Here is a 15582-nt window from a genome sequence, read left to right as displayed (position 1 = left end):
TTGTCACTAACCTGCTAAAATTCTTTTAGCAAGACTTTTAATTAGAGGTCAACAATTTACTCACTCTAATGAGGGACTTGAATTCTACAATCTGTAATAACCTACTTGACGTTGGGCCTTATTAGCTTAGATTCTTTCTTTTTCCTTGGGTCGTTCCTTAATTCTGGGCATTTTGCTGCCCGTTATCTCTCTCTTTAAAGGTTGGCAAAAGGACATAGCAACAATTCTGGTAAGCAGAGCAAATGGAAATGAGCCAGAGGTGTGCTGAGTAGAATGTCATGTCACGTATTAATCAAATGGCACAGAGAACCCAGGCTCTGGAATCAAGAGTGGGAAGCTATTGTCATAACCTATTCTACATTGGCCCTTAACTTGACTCTTAACAAATCATACAACCTCAGAGACTTCATCTATAAATTGAAAGTGTTAATATCATATGTATTTTAAGATTTTTTGGCCAGGTGCAGTGGCTTATACCTGTAATTCCAGCACTTCGGGAGGATCACTTGAGCTCAGGAGTTAGAAACCAGTCTGGGCAACATAGTGGGATCCTGTCTCTACTAAAAATAAAAAAAAACTAACCAGGTATGGTGGGGCATGCGTGTAGTCTGAGCTACTCAGGAGGCTGAAGCAGGAGGATCTCTTAAACCTGGGAAATCAAGGCTGCAGTGAGCCATGATCAGGTCACTGTACTCCAGCCTGGGTGATAGAGGGAGACCCTGTCTCAAAAAAACAAACAAAAAAAATTTGTCAGGATTAAATGATATTACCTATAAAGTATTGTGGGCAATGTATTAAATGTTGCCTATTACTATTAATCAACACCATTATGAGATATCGCTATATATTAACAACAGCATCCTCCCAAATTCTGAAGGCCCATTTATTTCAAACAGTATTTGATTCAGTGCAATTCTAGTACAATAGAATACTCCTAGAATGATAATAATATGACTAAATTTGTTTCTAGTTCATTTCAATAAGAAAATTTAGACTTCGTTATCTATCTGTCAATGCTTTAATCCATAGTTAATTCTGAGTCCCTCGCCACTTTTACATTGTCCTTTTTGGGTGTCTTTCATAGCCCTGTGGCTTTAATGCGTTGCTCTCTTCCCAATTCACAGTTCAGTTTCATCAGCACTCCTGTTTCCTGTTTTGTCACTGTCTAGGCTGCTTGTTTTGCACCTCGAACTCCTTCCTCTTCCTCTTCAAAGGATATCATCAACATTTCCAGTAGGGATGGGCAATGCCACAAGCATTTCTTGCTGCAGCTCTTCCTTTTCTTTCTTTTTCTTTTTTTAACCTCCTTTGAACTTTCATGAGCTTCCTGTAATGACTGTGTCTCTGTTTCAGCTATTTCAGTATTTCTGTGGCTTTTGATTTTGATCTGGATTCATGTCTTCCAGCCAAAACCATCTCAAACAAGTAGTTTGAGGTTTTTGCTGGAAGGTAATTTGAATTTGTTTACATGGCCACCAACTCCCAATTTTAGATGTCCTGAGATTTCTGGAGTAGAAGACTGGCCTTACCAGATTACCTTTCTCTTATTAGCACTATTATTAGCAGAGATGGGCTCTTTTATTTATGAGTTAATCATGCTTCTTATAATTCTAAATAATTACTACTAAATCAGGAGAATTAGGAAAGTCTTTCATTTCAGCAGGATTGAAAAAAGGTTAAAGTCAACCACAGACATAGATATAGCAACATGATTTGATATACGTACATCAATAAGAATAGTCACGCACATACATAAACAAAAACACACAACTATTCCTTTACAATTTTCTGGCATCTTTTCTGCAAGGAAGCAACAAATACAAACTGGATATGAATAAAGTAACTCAGCAGATGACAAACGACCTCTTCCTCCTTCTCCTCCTCCTTTTTCTTGTTTTGCCATCATTGTTTAGGTGAAAAGCAAAACAAGTCCCAAGTATTTCTCAGATTGCTCTCAAATTATTGGGCTCTGTGGCATGTGCATTTGAATGTTCATTCAACAAATATTCACTGAGCACCTACTACGTCCCAGGTCCTCACAATACATCTGTGTACAAAACAGACCAGATCCCTGCCATCTGGAACCTCGTACTTGGGTGAGTGATCAGTTTCCAGAATCAGACAGTCTGCTCATTTGAGAAAACTCCTGTGTGGTTCAAGATTCCAGAGGAGAACACTGAGACAGGAGCGGACTGGGTTTATCACATGCCCCATCTTGTGGTTTCCTAATAGGCCAAATGCAACACAGAGAGGGGTATTGCTCACTCTTCCTGTTTCTGTCACTCAGACAGGAGCTAGATAGTTCCTTTCCTACCAAGCTAAGACTTTTGCTCTCATCAAGTGAGAGGGTCCCTCTTACCTTACAATATTTCTGACCTGAACCCTGGCAACCAGAAATCTACTTTTGTTGTTGTTGTTGTTTTTGTTTATTTGAGACAAAGTCTTGCTCTTGTCCTCCAGGCTGGAGTGCAGTGGCGCCATCTCAGCTTACTGCCACCTCCCTCTCCCGGGTTCAAGTGATTCTCCTGCCTCAGCCTCCTGAGTAGCTGGGATTACAGGCACCTGCCACCATGCCTAGCTAATTTCGGTATTTTTAGTAAAGATGGGATTTTACCATGTTGGCCAGGCTGGTCTCAAACTCTTGACCTCAGGTGATCTGCCCACCTCGGCCTCCCAAAGTGCTGGGATTACAGGCGTGAGCCACTGCACCTGGCCCACAAATCTACTTCTGTCTCTCACCTTGCCTTGACTGTCACCACAAGACAGAATAGTTCCCCTGAGAGACTTTCATTTGCTCTGTGGTATCACTCTTTAGACTGCCTGAAATATATACTGGAAAATGCCACCTCTTAAAAGCCACCAGTAAGTTCTTAATTGAATCCACACTTTAGTCTTTTATCCTTTTGATTTCTATGGTAAAGAAGAACATAGGCCCTATATTTGCTACTCATATCTCCCATTCGTTTGTGTGTGATTAAGTAGGGTTTTTAGTTTACATAGAGCTATAAAGCATTTTCCACGTCTTTTTAATATTATCTAGTTTGCATGAAATAAGGATGTAGGAGTGAGTATGTTTGGCTTTTGGCTATAAATGGTTGGAAATATTTCGAAAGATCCACTCTCTTCTGAGCTCTCTTACTGTTCTTGTTTTCAACTAACAGAAATTGGAAAATAAAGATTGTGTGGGTATAAAATGAATGCTTGCAATGTTTGTCATTTTTGGAACTCTATTTCTGTGGCTCTTGACTTTTTTTTTAAAGATGGCTTCACCTAAAAGTTGCTAAGGCCAGGTCAGAGCCCTTCTTATAAACAAATGACAAGGGACATGATAGCCCGTAATGAATTCAATCTGGGCTTTCTGTGACGCTGTATGTGGATAAAAAGTAAAAGCTAATTTTGAGTACAAAGAAGATGAATAAAGCCTCTTGCCACTAAGATAATTAAGAGAAGACTCTTGGTCTTCTCAGGCAACATCATTCTATGCAGCTGGACCCATGCCCTTCCACAGATGGGAACAATGCCATATGGTTACGGAGCTTGGCTGTTATCCAAGTGGCCCCTATTCAGTTCTCCATTTGGGCAAGAGTTGAGAGGAGATGGAGAATAGTATTTGGAAGACATCCTGGGTTCAAGTCCTGCCTCTACCACTTATTTGCTATGTGCTTTTTAGTAACCTGAAGCAACGAATAACAGTACTCACCTCATAGAGTTGTTGTAAGGTTTAATTAAGATAGTCCACATAATGCATGCTGCCTACCTGGCACACAGTAATAGGTGGGAGATATTATTACTGTGATGATGATGATGGGTGTCCAGGGAGAGACCAGTCTGAATGTACCTGGAGAGACTCAGTGGGTCACTGGAAGTCAAGAGTCACAAATGTGAATCAAGCAGCAACTTTAGAAGGTGATTGGCAGGGCAAATTGGCAGGGATTGTTAAGAAAGATACAGAGAATGCTGGTAAAACCAGGAGGAATAAGGATGCCTTTTTCTCTTATTGGAGCGAAGAGGACATTACCTAGTCTGTATCCAACTAGACAAGGGCCTGAACCTTAGAGAAGATGTTGAACCCCACTAGCATAGTTAAGGTCAAATGAGGCAAAAGTGTTTTGGTTTTCTGTTTATTCGTCTGGTTTGGGATATTCCTGGAAAGGAATTTTATGGATTTTGCTCTTCTAATATCTGACTTCTGTTTAATGGAAGAGAAAAAAATAGCACTCCAGTAGACCTTTATAATGCCACACACATATGAAGTGAAACAAGAAGACCCTGTGAAGGGTGATAGGAATGACACATCTCGTAGTAGGGACACAGCCCTCCCTACTAAAGGAATAAATTTCTTTCCAAACATATTACAGTTATATAAGCTATGAAATATGTTGCTATAACATGACTCATCTATTTGAAAATCCCACTACATAGAGTTTGTATAGTTAGAAAACTGGTATGTGAAAATGTGAAAGTTGGCAAGAATCAAGAAATAGTTTTTTAGTATCTATTGTGTGTACGGTATTATTACATGATCACAGAATTATGCTATTATTTTGCTTTATGCATAGGTTTGCATTACCTAGTCAATATTTAACTGATTTATTTAACCTTTGTAAAAAAAAAAAAATTCAGAATCTCATACTGGGTCTTAGGTAGTATATACAGTAGTTCCCCCCTTATCCATGGTTTTGCTCTCCATAATTTCAGCTACCGGCAGTCAACCACGATCTGAAGATATTTAAGGGAAATATTTTGGAAATTAACAACTCATAAGTTTTAAATTGTACTCCATTCTGAGTAGTGTGGTGAAATCTCACAACATTCCACTCCGTCCCTTCCAAAGGGGAATCATCTCTTGGTCCAGTTATCTGCACTGTAGATGCAACCATCTAGATTATCAGATTGAAAAAATATAGTATAGACAGTCTAGGGTTCAGTGCTATCCATAGTTTCAGGCATCCACTAGGGGTCTTGGAACATGTCCTTCAAGGATAAGGGGGAACTATTCTACTCATAAATTCATAGCATTTTAAAGCTGGAAGGACTCAGAAGGGAATGAAAATCAGTGCCTTAGACTTTCCTTCAAATGCTAGGTAATGTCCTAAGGAGTTTTTGAAATTTTAAATTATTTTTAAAACACTTTATAAAAGAAGTTTTTTTGTCAAATATATTAGTGCTCACCAAATCCCCACTGTTTGGACGAACGGAGGCAAGATGGTGCACTTCCGGGTTCTTCATCTCCCCTGCCCACCCCCGAGCTTTTCCCGAGCGCGCGAAAATGCAGCCGGCTACCCGGGAGGGTGCAGACCAACTAGGCATGCGCCAGGTGATGTCAATCCGAAGAGACCAAGATTTACCTGGTCGCACCTGAGGAACTCCCCCTGACACGCCCGTGCCCCGCCTATTGCCCTCCCACTCCTAGAAAAGCCGCTCCGGAGGGACACCACACGTGGCCTTCCTCAGTCCTCCACTCCTGTCGGGATGTCAGGACTGCAGGAACTCCGTCGGAGAGCCCCATCGGGGGACTCTGTTGGCCTTCTTTGCCGGAGGCCGACAGACCTCTTCCCCACACCTTAGGTGACCAAAATAAACTTGCAGTTTTGCTCCTACACTTGCCTACTCGCTGGTTCTTTTGTGCCCGCTCTGGTGGTCTTAGAAAACAAATCAGTTGGTGCCAAAGACCCGGGAGGAGACCCCTCCTCAGGCCTCTAAGGTTGAGGAACCTCCTCCTGCTCCACAGGGCAGACGGACCAGGACCTGAGACCTGCTTCCCTCACTCTCACGGCCTCTCTGGGGTAAGTGCCCTTGTCTCCTCTTTACCTCCCTCGGCCAAAATCCTGCGCAGGTCTGAGGTCCATTTTGAGCCACCAGGTGGCTCGGGAGACCCGTTCAGGACGGAGACGTCCACCTGAAGGTAATCTCCACTTTGGCTCCATGAGCCTCCAGTCTGTCTCTGCTGGTTCCAAAGGACGCTTTGAAGCCAGGCAGAGATCCACTTCCATTTCCATTGTGTCGGTAAAGAGGAAACAAACGGGAAACCCCCCAGTCCAAATTTCCAAAGAGCACCCCCTTAGGGTGCCTCCTAGCCAATTTAAAAACCTTACAGCTCGAACAAGACCTTAGGAGGAAGCGGTTAATTTTCCTTTCCACTGTGGCGTGATCGACCTCAGCAATTTCTGCCAGTGGCTAGGCAAGTGGTCCGAAATTAATTACATACAAGGCTTTTGGGCCTTATGCTCTCGTCCCGACCTGCCCTATACTCCTCCTTCTCTCCCCGCTCTCTCCAACCCCTCCCTTCCTGCTCAGACTCCTCCTCCTCCTCCCCCCATCCAGACTCCTCCTTCCTCCTCCTTATCTACTAGTAATCCACTCGGTCCCGTGCCTCCTTCCGGGCCCCCAACTGGCTGTCTTGAGTCCCCTATCTCTGCCCACACCCTCCTACAGTATTAGCACCTTTGCGAGAGGTGGCTGGGGCGGAGGGGGTAGTCAGAGTACATGTCCCTTTTTCATTGGCCGATCTTTCCAAAATTCAGAAGCGTTTAGGTGATTTCTCAGCTAATCCTACCATATACATAAAGGAATTTAGATACCCTTGTCAGGCCTATGACTTAACTTGGCATAACCTCCAGGTTATCCTAACCTCTACCCTCAACTGACTGAGGTTCTAACCCAGTATACCTGGTTAGATCCGGCCTCCCCCACAGGGGCCACCATTTTGGTGTCTTATTTCATTTCTCAATCAGCTCCTGACATTCGTAAAAAACTTCAAAAGGTAGAGGATGGTCCTCAGACACCAATACAAGACCTGGTTAAATTAGCCTTTAAGGTCTATAATTCCAGAGAGGAGACGGCAAGCTCACCTTGAACAGAAGGTTCAGCTCCTAGCAGCGGCTTTACAGCCTAGTCATAACCCCAGGCCAGAGAGTACATACCCCGCAGACTCCAAGGCTACAAAAGGAGCCTGCTATAAGTGCGGCAAGGCAGGACACTATGCCAACAGGTGTCCGCAAGGTCCCCGAGCCCCAACGCAGCCTTGCTATAAGTGCAAGGCGTCAGGACATTGGGCCAGTGAATGTCCTAACCTTCGTCCACCAGCAACCCCCTGCCCTGCTTGCTAGCAGGGAGGACACTGGAAGTCTCATTGCCCCACCCTGAGAACAGGTGCCGCGTCTCCACGTGACCCCCTTTCCCAGGATCCTGGGAGCTCCTTCCAGCTCCTACATCTGGACGACGACGACAACTGAAGGTGCCGAGACTCGGGGACCCCCATCACCCTCGCCGAGCCGCGGGTAACTCTCCTGGTAGCGGGTAAGACAATCAATTTTTGAATCAACAGCGAGGCTACCTATTCTGTTTTGCCGTCCTTCTCTGGACCTAGCCTTCATCCAATATCTCTGTAGTAGGAGTAAGCGGAAAGCCATCCACTCCACAAAAACTCCACTCCTTAATTGCTGCCTGGCCAACAACTACTCTGCACACTCGTTCCTCATTCCCAGCTAAAAAGGGCCCCTACCGAAAGCAATCAGTGGAAATTAGTTTGGCTTTCCCCCACTCGCCTCAAACTTACTAAATTTTCTTAACTATCTCATACTCCTCAACCTTGCTGGGACCTTCCTTCTGGGTTTTGCCCCTATTCCAACAAATGCTTCCATTCCTCATTCCTATGCTAATACTGTGCCTTATTTTATTCTTCATCCTTACGTCCAAATGCCAACCATGGGCCCCGACCTTAACGACGCCCCTTAACAGCAGGAAGTAGCCAGACAGACCACGGCGCCCCTTATCACTATTACCAATAAAAGGTTGGACTGTTTGGAGGAACGGAGGCAAGATGGTGCACTTTTGGGTTCTTCATTCCCCTCCCCAGCTTTTCCCGCACACGCGAAAATGCAGCCAGCGACCCGGGAAGGTGCAGACCAATTAGGCATACGCCAGGTGATGTCAATCCGAAGAGACCAAGATTTACCTGGTCGCACCTGAGGAACTCCCCCTGACACGCCCGTGCCCCGCCTATTGCCCTCCCACTCCTAGAAAAGCCGCTCCGGAGGGACACCACGAGCGGCCTTCCTCAGTCCTCCACTCCTGTCAGGATGTTAGGACTGCAGGAACTCCGTCGGAGAGCCCCATCGGGGGACTCTGTCGGCCTTCTTTGCCGGAGGCCGACAGACCTCTTCCCCACACCTTAGGTGACCAAAATAAACTTGCAGTTTTGCTCCTACACTTGCCTACTCGCTGGTTCTTTTGTGCCCGCTCTGGTGGTCTTAGAAAACAAATCACCCACCTATTATAAGAATTTACTCATCCTAGCAATGTCAACTTTAGGAAGCACAGAATAGAAACTGAGGTAATATACATGACTTATTCAAGGGGAATGGCATTAATCAGTCAACGGAGTGAGATAATCAGAAGAGCATCTGAAAAAATAAGGCCTCTCATATGACCTATTTGTTTATTTCTGTTCCCAGATGGCAAATATTTTCTGAATTCTGCCCACCTCCTCTTGGGGTAGATAAATGTTAAAACAGAAAAAAGTGGCAAGGTGCTTTTGTTCAGTGTGGGCCCATGGGGAAAAGTCCTATATTTTCAGTTGGTTGCTATGAAGGCAGCCAGCAGTGAGCTCAGCCGACATTGTTGTGGGATGGTACTATGACATCAATTAACGGAAAACTGAATGTTGAAATTGTACAGCAGAGGAAGAGAAAAGCAGGAGGACAATAACAAAATTTGCCAAACAGAAAATCACGAAATCCGCATAGGAAAAGTATAGTTTTCAAACTCCAGAAGGTATTTGCAAACAACAGTGAGCAAGCTAGGAATCTTGTTTTCCCATAGGCCCTACCATCAGTAGAGATCCCAGGGACAGCAATTTACCTGCACATTTTGCCAGGGAACAAGGGAAGGCGAATCAAACTATTTGGGGATTTAGCTGAGCTTTGAAATAACTGAAAAACTGAGCTTCGATTTTTAGAGTTTATCACGTAGGATTTCTAGGATTATAAGGTCCTCACTCTAGAACTTCTGAAAATAATCAGATGAATTGAAATTAAAAAACTAATGGCCTTAATTGTGTCTAAATAGGAATGAAGTAACAATGACCATCATCATGAGCTATTCTCTTCTATGATTCTGGACGGTCTTTTTTTTGTTTTTTTTTTGTCTGCTCAGAGCTTCCTGCTTGGTGTTTGTCTAAGCAGGGAGGAAAGCCATTGTTTGAACTTTGCAATAACAGATTGCAAGCTAAGGCTTTTCTACACTTTGTTTAATTTTCCTGAAATGTTCCTTTTTACAGAAAAGATCTGTTGTTGACCTAGCATGCTTTTTGTCTTACTCAATACTCCCCTGGGGATATAGTTAAAACAACACTTAGCTGTGATTCTCCTCGGTGGAGAAGTGTTTGGTGGTGGTAATGAAACTAAAGCACAGATTTGAGCAACTGTGGGCTGTTGACTTTATGCTAGCCTTTCATAAAGAGAAACCTCAAAACACCGTGGCCATTCAGCAAACAGTGTGCGTTTCATCTAAGCCTGGCTGACTTTGCCCTGGCTTTCTTTAGGCTAGAATGATCCTAACCGTCAATGTCTTTGTGTCATGATGCAGAAAGTTGGCTAGGACATAGGAGGATAGTGCTGAAGTACAACTTCTGAGCTGAGAAGGGAATCAGGCAGAGAAGTAAAGCTCTACACAATGACTAGTGCTTCTCTATTATGATGTGTGTTCCAACGGAGGTCAATCATTGTGCATTGTCTCTAGGGAGTGAATACAGCATATTATTTTCGGGGAGAAACTGAGATTTCTTTTGGTGGTAAAATATACAGCAAATAGAAGCTCTTTGTACTTGATTTCTTTGAGTTTATTTAAATACCTTCAAAGGCATTCTTCTATGAGAAGGAACATGACATAATAGGTCTCTAAAAATGAAACCGTTTTAGTGATGGAAATGTTCAATATCAAATCCACTATAGCCACTAGGATAGGTTACCAAAGTTTTTAAAAATTCTTATGTGCAGTGAACTTTGTTGATTGCCTACTCAGCAAAAAATCTTCTCCCTTGTTCCTAATGAACCTCAATTTTGCTTTCCTCCCTTCTAGTCATGTCCCTGGGATGGATTGATCCCAGCTCCAGAAAGGCATCTGAATGGTCTAAGTAATGCCATCTATCTGTCAGTAATAGATTCAGAAATGGGCATGTGCTTCAAGTCTGGCCAGTGAGATGTATGCAGAAGAGTGCTGGGTATTCTGGAGAGTTATCCCTTGTCATTCAGAGATCCACAGGAATCCAGCCTTTTGCTCCTTGAATGGGAGTAAGGAAGCACATAATCCCAGTTGCTCTTCCAGTCATCCCAGACCCACAGCCCCGCTTTAGCCATCCTATAGCCATCATATATCCACAAGGGGAAAGCAATTGAGGCCAACACTGTGGATCCTTGTGCCATAACCAAGCCAGTGAATCAATCAATACATTTATTTATTGTTTGAGCCATTGTAGTTGAGCTTACGTTACTGGCAGCTGAAAGCTGAAAGTTATTCTATCTGCCAGTCCTCATCTTGTATATCTCTTAGTTTTGCTCTCATCTCTCCTTTTCCTCTTTTTCACACATAAATCCCAATCTTTGTTCCAACTCACACTGTCAACACTCTGACCTTTCCCTCTTGCCCTCTTTGCCTCTTCTGTCTGGTCCTCTCCCTTTTGCCCTTCTCTCTGCCAGTGCTACCCACAGGTATATCTTAAATCTTATTATCCATAGCCATGACCAAAGACTAGGACCACCACTAGGTATAACTGGATTAGGTGGAGTTTTGCTCCTTTGCCCTCCTTTGTACTTTGGACATCAACATCCGTCACCTCCCAGCAATTCTCTCCACTGTGCCCCACTCCATATAACAAAAAGTCTTGTGTGCTCTGAAACATCCACCGAAAAACTCTATTTTCACTAAAATTCCTTTGGTGATAATGCCTTAACATAGTGGCTTCCAAAGCTTTTTTAAACCAAAACCCACATTAAGTATCCTCACTCAGTATACACATAATATACACATAGGCGCTTGATATAGTTTGGATATTTGTCCCCACCCAAATCTCATGTTGAATTGTAATCCCCAATGCTAGAGGTGGGGCTTGGTGGGAGGGTGTTTGGATCCCTCATGGCTTCCTGCTGTCTTCACAATAGTGAGTTCTTGAGAGATCTGGTCATTTGAAAGTGTGTGGCACCTTCCCCCTCTCCTTGCTTCTGCTCTAGCCACGTGACATGCCTGCTTTCCTGCTTTCCTTTTGCCTTCTGCCATGATCGTAAACTTCCTGAGGACTTCCCAGAAGTCAAGCTGATGCTAGCATCGTTGCTTCCTGTAAAGCCTGCAGAGCTGTGAACCTCTTTTCTTTATGAATTATCCAGTCTCAGGTATTTCTTTATAATGTGAAAGGAAAATAAACCTTGAGGCCCCAAATCACTAAAGCTAAAAGGAAAAGTCAAGCTGAGAACTGCTTAGAGCAAACCTGCCTCCCATTCTATTCAAAGTCACCCATATGCTCACTGAGATAGATGTATATCTGATTGCCCCCTTTGGAAAGGCTAATCAGAAACTCAAAAGAATGCAACCATTCGTTTGTCTCTCACCTATCTGTGATGGGGAAGTCCGTTCCGCTTCCTGTCTTTGCTTCTAGTTGTCCCGCCTTTCCAGACAGAACCAATGTACTTCTTACATATACTGACTGATGCTTTTTGTCTCCCTAAAATGTGTAAAACTAAGCTGTGCCCCAGCCACTTTGGCCACATGTCATCAGGACTTCCTGAGGCTGTTCCACAGGCTCATCTTCAACCTTGGCAAAATAAACTTTCTAAATTAACTGAGACTTGTCTCAGATTTTCGGGGTTCACAGTAGCAAGGCAAGAAGGGACTAACACAACACTGCAGAAAAAGTTTTATGAAACACACTTCCCTTTACTACCAGTGATACATTCTGATATTATGTATTCTGTTCTATTTCATTTTTAAAAAGTGTTTGTCTGTACTCACTAAATTGATATCACGGATAGTTGTTGTGACCACCAAAAACACTTCCTTCACCCACAGCAGAAACTCTGGTGGTCATGTGATAAACTTGTCAAAAAGTCCTTGAGGGTAATTAGAGTCATACTTAAACCTGAATAAAATGACGGCCAACACCAACTAAAAGAGGTTCTGTCTTTGTCAATTTGTATACATTTTTTCCCCTAAAAAATGAAGAGTGACTGAGAATATATGAATGCTGACACCTGATGTGTCCCTGGTCATTTTAGGGGATCTTTCTGAAATGACAAAAGTGCTTAAGAAACATCATTATAGTTACTTCTGAAAGTAAAGATGTTTCCTGCAAAAGCTATTTGAGTCCCAGAGCCAATTTATTGATTGGTTTTATGTTTGACTTTTTAGAGCCCATTAAATGTATCTATTTGGTTATTCATTTGGCAGCCATGCTACTTCTTTGTGAGCTGGGAATGGCAGATTATCTGTAAGAACCATTTTTATACTATGAATTGTGGTAAAAATGTGTTAGCTTTCTTGTTGATAACTACTTGTTATCAGCTAGAACCACTTTTACAGCCTGTACCATACGAAGGCTGCACATATAAAGTCCATAGCATGTTTGAAAGTCACATGATATCTAGAAAAGCCCTGTATAAACTGGAAAGCATTATGTAAACACAAAATATTATTTTTATGCATTTTTTTAAAGTAATAAACTCTTGCCTAAGAAGTCAGTCATCCCCATGGTTAGAACATGTCTCCCAAAGTTCATGTGTTGGAAACTTAATTGCCATTGTAACAATATTAACAAGTGGGGCCTTTAAGAAGTGATTAGGTCATAAGGGCTTTGTCCTCATGAATGGACTGATGTTGTTATCGTGGGAATGGGTTAGTTGTAGTGATCCCCCTTCTCCTTTCTGTTTCATGCGCGCCTTTCTGCTATCCATTCTTTTGCCATGGAATGACTCCTGCCAGATGCCAGTACTATGCTCTCAGCCTTCCTGGTCTTCAGAACCATGAACAGAATAAATTTCTTTTTAAAATAAATTACCTGTCTCTGGTATTCTACTATAACAGCAGAAAATTGACTAAGGCCTTCATGAATTTTGAAAGCCAATGAATTTTAATGTTTTTACTAATGGTACCGAGTTCTATAAATGTTTTTCCCCACCCTCTAATTGATGCACACGCATGCACACACACACACACATGCACACACACACACATATGCACATACACATTAGACTTTTAAGCCTATATTCAATATAATACAGGCTGGTTGCTAATTTAGAAACCCCATTTTCTCTTTTATAAGATATATGAGGAAGTAGGTTTTCTTCTCTATATAGTTATAGTCGTGGTGTGATGTGCCCAGAATTATTATGAGATATGTTAAATGGTACAGTGTAGCTTTAGTAGTTAAGGCAAGGTTTTGGAGACAGAAAGACTCCAAATGCAATTTTACATTTAACAAGCTCTGTGAATTTGGGTGAGTTACTTAACCTTCTAAGCTCTGATGTTCCTCATCTGTCAGATGGGGATAATATAATTCACCTCACAAAGTTGTTATAGAATTGAATTTATCTCTACTCATTAAATTTATTTCATCATTTACTAATGGGTCATGACCACCAAAAACACAGGCTTAACCCCCAGAAGAAATTCTGACATTAAGAATCATGGAGCCAGGTGCAGTGGTGCATGTCTGTATTTCCAGATACTCAGGAGACTAAGGCAGGAGAATCGCTTGAGCCCAGGAGGTGGAGGCTGCAGTGAGTAATGATTGTGCCACTACACTCCAGCCTGGGCAACAGAGCGAGACCCTGTCTCTAAAAAAAGAAAAAGAAAAAGAAACAAAGCTGATTTAAAACATTGTGGGCGGCCGGGCGCGGTGGCTCACGCCTGTAATCCCAGCACTTTGGGAGGCCGAGGTGGGCGGATCACAAGGTCAGGAGATCGAGACCACGGTGAAACCCCGTCTCTAATAAAAATACAAAAAATTAGCCGGGCGCAGTGGCAGGCGCCTGTAGTCCCAGCTACTAGGGAGGCTAAGGCAGGAGAATGGCGTGAACCCAGGAGGCGGAGCTTGCAGTGAGCCGAAATCGCGCCACTGCACTCCAGCCTGGTGGACAGAGTGAGACTCCGTCTCAAAAAAAAAAAAAAAAAAAAAAAAAAAAAAAAAAAAAAAAAACGTTGTGGGCATATTACAAACCTTCAATGTATGTGTGTGTAAAGTACTTAGGACTTAGCACAGCACACTTAGCATTTAGCACATAATACCTAGCAATAGCTTAATGAAAGGTAGTTTAACAACAATAACTAATGATCATTGTGACATGTTTATTTCATCACACCTTCACTGTGAATAAATGTAGAGATCTAGGACATGGTACCTCTTGCTTTCCCTTTGGTGCTGAAGCTTCACTCCACTGCTTCCCAAATCTATGTGTCCACCTAGAAATGGGTCATGGTTGCTGAATCGTAGAATAATAATACAGCAAAATTGCTAAATCTCTGAGGGGTGTGTGTGTGTGTGAGAGAGAGCGAGAGAGAGAGGGAGAGAGAAGGGGGAATGGGGGAGGGAAGCGGTGCTTGTCTCTTTCTTCTTGCTAAAGACACTTCCTTAAAAATAAATACACTGGAAAATAATGACAGGAAACTTTACAAAATTAAAAGAGGATGTCAGGAAGTACAGGATGTGAGGCTGTTTTCATTTCTGTCAGTATTTTCTTATTCATATATATTTATAACTTTAAAAAGCATAGAAGTTCACTATTTCTTCTCCTTAAGATCAAGTCTATATATATAAAAAAAACCTGTGACCAAAAAAACCCCACTTAATACTTTCCATATTATACTTTCCAGCTGCAATTAAGTATCTGATCTGACTACATTATTGGGCAACTGAATAGAATACTTGTCACACTCATTCTCTATTTCTAAAAAATGTTGCAGACCAGGCACAATGACTCACATCTGTAATCCTAGCAATTTGGGAGGCCGAGGTGGGACGATTGCTTGAGGCCAGAAGTTAGAGACCAGTCTGGACAACAGAGTAAGACCCCATCTCTACAAAAATATTTGTTTGAAAATTAACAACAACAGCAGCAACAACAACAACAAAAAGGTTGCATTCTCAGACAGTTCATACCAATATGGGAAGGATATAAAAGTAAAATACCTTGAAGCAGCAATGGATAAGAAAAGTTTGGTCTTTTTTAAAAAAATTTTTTTTGATTATTACTTCTTTCCCAGAAGACAACTTTCAAACATAGGAAATTAGGCAAATCAACGAAAGCTCAAAACTGAAAACCCACTTCCCCCTTTAAGACTGGAGGGTACAGAAATAGCAGTACTTTCAATGCTTTAGCATTCATGTGAATGGTGAGCATTCTATGTTTTTCCATATGCACAGCAAATGAGCACGCTGCTTGCAACTTTTTCCCCATGAAATGGGGATCTGCATCCTACAGTAGTTACTGAGCAGTACGTTTCCTCTCCAACATTGAAATAGTTTATCTGCAAACAAATTTCTAAAGTTCCTATTTGGCTGGAAGCCAAAATAAACCAAAACTGTTTTGCTGTCCT

Source organism: Trachypithecus francoisi, unplaced genomic scaffold (assembly GCF_009764315.1).
Source record: "Trachypithecus francoisi isolate TF-2019V2 unplaced genomic scaffold, Tfra_2.0 Lachesis_group1, whole genome shotgun sequence".
Classification (NCBI taxonomy): Eukaryota; Metazoa; Chordata; class Mammalia; order Primates; family Cercopithecidae; genus Trachypithecus; species Trachypithecus francoisi.
The sequence above is the reverse complement of the archived record's forward strand: the minus strand, read 5'-3'. Positions refer to the sequence as shown.